The sequence below is a fragment of the Panthera uncia genome, chromosome C2 (genome assembly GCF_023721935.1).
Source record: "Panthera uncia isolate 11264 chromosome C2, Puncia_PCG_1.0, whole genome shotgun sequence".
Taxonomy (NCBI): domain Eukaryota; kingdom Metazoa; phylum Chordata; class Mammalia; order Carnivora; family Felidae; genus Panthera; species Panthera uncia.
Window position 1 is genome coordinate 25334263 of NC_064810.1, and position 6000 is coordinate 25340262.

Below are 6000 nucleotides of genomic sequence, written 5' to 3' on the forward strand. Positions count from 1 at the left end.
AGAGGTGTAAAGTCCTATATTATTGTAGCTGTATGTTCAAAGGGTTATGCACAATGTGGGTGGGATTTCCTTGACAACAGAAGAAAATGACAACAGCATGTATAAAGTCCCAAATGTCCCACTCTATATTATATTATATTATATTATATTATATTATATTATATTATTCTTTTGCAGAAATGACATATTTCTGTACCACACTCTAGAACCAGTGAGAAGAAAGCTAAGGTAGGTGGACCAGCAAAACTCAGTAAGCCAAATTCCAATCCCATACCTAAGTGAATTTGATACAGATGTGTAGCCAGATACAAAGAAACTTTAGAACAAGATCTGAGACTGTTAGTTAAGTAACCCTCTTCTTAGTCATTACCACTAACTTAATGCTCATTAGAAGTAAAAGGAGGACCTATCCAATTACCCACTGCTTGGTTTCCTGTCATGCTAATGGACAGGAAGAGAATGAGAGACTGCTATAAAGAAAGAACTCGTGTCTGAAAGAAGCCTGCAGCTTGACCACATGTCTGGCTGTGCTAAATTGTTCTGAGCAGTCTACTTCACTGAAATCTCATTACTGGAGATGCCAGAAATAGCACCAGCAAAATGCCCTAAGAAAATTCAGGAAGTTTGTGTTGCCTCTTCCCCTTTCCTTCTAGACCAATTCAGCATAGGAACTACTAGGTGAGACAAATAAGCCAGCTGTCCAGAGGGTGGGGGGTGCTGCTGGTGTGAGGTGTTAGAGCTGGGGGGGTGGAGGCAGCTGATGCAGTCTGACAGACCGCCAGAGAGATAAGGAGGGCATCCATGGGGGCATCAGGAGAGATGAAGGCCTGGCTGTGGGGTGTTAGAGCCTCAGTGGGCTGCAGGAAGAAGGGGGAAAGAGTGGCGATGGAGAGTTGGTTACATACACAGAGGTTAATCAAATAAATATATTAAGGATAATGGGAGCCTGGTTTCTCATTCCTGAAAGAGTTACAAATTGGAAAGGGAGAATACTAGAATGAACTCTGTGGGCTTGACTGGAACTGAAGATAATAGAGTCGACTCATAATTTTTAAGATAGATAAATGATAGCTAAGTAGATAGAGGAATACAGGTGCATATGTGTAAACGCATTTTTACGTGCTTGTCCACTGAAAGGGGCTGGGAGACTGACCCTGGACAAAAGCAATAAGCATCACCTAGAACCCAAACCTTAATTTCTACAAACCATTCTTTACTAAATCAGGCCCCTTGGGGAAATGATTGACTTTAGGACTAGGGCAGGAAAAGAACAAGATGAGTCTTTTTGTTCCCAAAAGTACAAAAGTGTTTAAAACATGATGTGGACATGTCAAAAGAACACAGAAGCCACATTAACAGTACTCCATTGGCTAAATCAGAAACAGTTTAAGTATCAAAATAATTAGTGAATCATTTGAATAAAATGGGAAAATAGGTATCCATACTGATTTTAAAAAGTGAATAAATTGAGTTTGTCGTGAGAGATAGAGGAGTTACATAATCTCAAAACACCTCCCCTAAATAATTATGACTTAACAAGTGGAAAAGAATAACTTTAAGGCCCCACCTTAATCAGGTGATTAAGTGATGGAGGGTGAAGGTGGGGTGGGAAGAGGCACGGGACTGCTATTTACCATAAGAAATTGCAGTTTGATTTTTTTTTTTAATGATATAAATGTAAAACTGATAAAAATATTAAATTGGAAAACATTTGGTAAAAATTTTTGGCTGCTATTCTTAGGGCTTATTCACTGAAAGCTAGAAAAGAAACAACAAATTTCATGAATTAAGACTATTCTGGGGCGCCTGGGTGGCTCAGCCGGTTAAGCGTCCGACTTCGGCTCAGGTCATGATCTCGAGGTTCGTGAGTTCAAGCCCCGTGTCGGGCTCTGTGCTGACAGCTCAGAGCCTGGAGCCTGTCTCAGATTCTGTGTCTCCCTCTCTCTCTCTGACCCTCCCCCATTCATGCTCTGTCTCTGTCTCAAAAATAAATAAACGTTAAAAAAAATTATAAAAAAAAAAAAAAGACTATTCTGTGGGGTGATGAGCATTGAGGGCACGTGTTAGGATGAGCATTGGGTTTATACGTAAGTGATGAATCACTAAATTCTACTCCTGAAATCATTATTACACTATTTGTTAACTTTTTTTAATTTTAAAAATTAAAAAAAGAAAGACTATTCTGTGATAACAAAGCACTTGAAACGAAGGGGGGGAAATCATATAATGGCTCTAAATACAAATCCTGATCCTTAGAGTTTCAAATGTTACCAATGTGACAAAAGCAATTCAAAAAGTTAGTGAATACTATTATTCGTCATTGTAGATAATAAAATACTGACATGTATGGAGTCTTCCTAAAGAGCAAGCATTGTTCCTCTTGCTTTATACACATTGTGGCATTTAACTTTCAAAATTTCTTTGTGAGGTAGGTACACTTAATTTCCCCACTCTACAGATCAGAAAACTGAGGTACCTTAATTCTAACCCTGCTATTTAATGCCTTAGTCACTAAGGAGCCTTCTAATTCTGTTATGTGCTCAATGTTTGCGTGCCTCCAGAACTCATGTATTGAAGACTTAACTCCCAATGTGACAGTATGGGAGCATGCTGTAGCTCATCTGAACCTACAAATTAGGTTCCTGTTAGGTAGTGAGGCCTTTGGGAGGTAATTAGGTTTACATGAGGTCATGATGGGATTAGTGTCCTCCTAAGAAGTAGAGAGACTAGAATGTTCTCTCCCCCAACACATACACCTCCTTCCTCCTTCAGCCCCCTCAGCCTTATGAAGCCAGTGAGAAAGCATATATTTGTAAGCCAGGAAGAGCCCTCCCCAAGAACCAAATCACCCAGTATCTTGATCTTGAACTCCTCAGCCTCCAGAACTGTGAGAAATAAGTTGTTTAAACCACCCAGTCTATGGTTTTTGTTACAGAGCCTGAGTTGAGCAACATACCCCCACTCTGTCCAGACTTTCCCATCCTAATCCATACACCAGCCTATCTCCCAAGTCAGCTTTCAAAGACCTTTATCCACATCACATTCATACTTAAAAAAGTGTGATGGTATGTTGCCTTAGGTTGGGTTTTAAACCCACCTGGGTATCCAAAGCTCTGTACCTTTGGACCCAATTACTATTACTAACTTTACTTCTCCCTACAGTTTTCAATGAAATGTTCCCTCTAGCCAAGTCCCCAAGCACATCCTATGCAACCCCTTCTCTCTGCCTCTATACATGCTCTCTGGCTGTTTCTGGAATGTCCTTCCCCCGTTCTCTCCAGAAATTTATTTTTCCCTTTTGAGACCCACTCTAAGTGTTTAATCTTCTGAAAATATTTCTCCGAATTTCTGTGCTCCCTTAACACTGGGCTTACGGATCCATTTTGGAAAGCATTTATTTAGGACCAGTTTCAGCCAAAGACTCAAAATGCCCCAAAGGCAAGGACAGTATCTCCTTGTTTTTGTGTCCTCGACCCTAGTAGAGAGACTTGTAGTAAATGCTCATTAAACTAATGTTGAGGGAATGAATTGGATCTATGAATATACTCTTTCTAAATTTTGATAGCCATTAACTTTGGCTGCAGTAGTACTTTTAACAAGTTGAGGCTTATTTTAGAGATAAACTTGCTTATCCAATTTCCTAACATTGCACATTTCCTGCACTTCTACATCGAGTTCACTGATCTACTATCAAACTGAAGGATTGCTTGTCATTACATCTGCAGTGAGTCACTTGCCTGGGGAAAAGCACATGTCACACATTTACATTTTGCCCTTAAGGTAAAGGCACTTTTTTTGTTTTCAGAAAAGAGCAAGAGTCTTACAAACTAAAACAGTAAATCCAATGCTGACTATGGTCAGTGATGAAAACCTAGTACCGCTTCTAAAAATGTACAATTTTTGGAGGCATGTTCCCGGTCTTGAGCTGGTTATTTGGGACTATTATTACTACTGATGAGTTGCAAATTCCAAAGTCCCACTCAGATGACTTGTGCAAACAGAGCCTGGAAAAAGCTCTTGGGCCAAGATGTTTCTTTGAGGTTTGTCAACTGCTAACAACATCACTGGTGACCTTAAAACTTCCACTAAAAGAGGAGGCTCAACATTTGTATGAAAGGCCACTCAGGGGGAGGGCAGTGAGAGTGATGGCCTTTAAAGGACACATCACTTAGGAGGCACCTACGATATTCTAGATGGACTTCCTCAATGGAAGGAGACAGAAACAGTTCTTTCAAGGTCCCTGCTGTAGCATAATTTGAAGTATAGACTGCTATATTTGAGACACACATGCACATGCACACACATACACATATATTTCCAGTTTCTGTGTTTACCAGCATGATGTAGCTCATTTGAACCTAGAAATTAGGTTCTTTTCTGGGCAGCAGTCGTATAAAAGAGCACTAAACTAGACATCAGGAACTTGGAGTAAATAATCATAGCAAATAATAACAAAGCAACGAACAGCATGTGCCACAAATTGCTCTAATGATTTACACACAGTAAATGAATTAGTCCTCTTAACAAACCTAAGAGGTGGGTACTATTACTTTACAGATGGGAAATTGAGGCACAAGACTAAGTTGACCACATCATGAGGTTCTAAGTGGTAAAGCTGGGCCTTGAGACTAGACATTCTGGTTAACAGGGTCTGGGCTCAGCTGTTAGCTCCAACATTTAGTAATTTCTAGTATCTATGTACAAAGTGTCCTTATCTTATATCCTTTTGTGATTCTTCCCATTTGTTTGGGTTTTTAAGCATCAGCAGATCTGCCTTGCAAATAACCCTCACGCTAAGGAGTATGAAAGGAGATAGTATACATCCAATTAGTTGTGTGATATTAATTAAATGGGCCAGATCATAGATGATCTTTTAGCTTAAATACTAGGAGACAACTAATAAAAGATGCTATTTCTTCAGCCAGCATTCACATTCCTATTCATAAACCTATCCCTAGGTCATAAAAACTCCCATTTTGTAACAGACACATACACAGGCATCTCCTACAATTCAGTGATCTACACCTCATCACATCCTGCATTCCCTTTAATCCAACAGTGAAAAATGCTTCTCTTAAAAAACCGGAAAGTAGAACCATGTTGAAATCACTGTAGCTTTCACCCCTCTGGTACTCCAAAGTGTCTTCTGTTTGGAAAAGCTCGGGAAGCACTATTCGGTTCGGTCATAATTCTTGCAATATTACATCACTTTCATACTAACAATCAACACAAATAAATGTTCAGAACTTAAACCAAGTGAGAGCAGTGGAGTGCGCTGAATGAGATAGGCCCCCAGGAGGTTTGCAGTGCTTGAGTATCTAGCAACCTGATCTCAGCAAAAATGTCTGGTAAACTTGATTTGTCTTATCATTTCACAGCTCCACTGCCACCAAGATTAAACTTCAGGATTTCATTTCTTTACTCAGAGTGGGAACGTATTCAACTGTAGCTGCTTCTCTGCCTGCAAGTTTTATGGTGGCAGTGAACTAGAGTATATTGTGTTATTAAACCCTAACCAGGCAGTAAATTACAGAGAGAAAAACAAAAGCAAATTCTGCTGAGGAGGATGGTTTTTGTTTTTTAAGTGAACGACGGATTCTACCTTACTCTGAATGAGCAAATTGTGAAACATTTCTTAGGGATTTGTCATCATACTTCATCTTTATTTTGTCTTTAGTTTAGCAGTGGAAGCAGTATTTAAAAGAAAGTTGCTACATGGGGGAAGGTCAGCTGAGAGAACACTGGTGCCCTAGCAGTTGTGACAGTTACCAAGTAAACCCTGTTTCAATAACTCTTAGGACTGTGCTTTTAAATCCATGGATAAATATGCAGAGGAAGAGAATGAAACCCAAATATTTCAACCTTTTCAGCTTTCCTGAAACTGCTGAGTATAGGTAGCAGTATCTTTTGCTCATGGATTTCAGATTTTTCAGGGGGAAGTGATGAGGAAAGGAGGAGACAGAGCAATGCCATAAAATAGACAAAAACCATTCTTTGCCT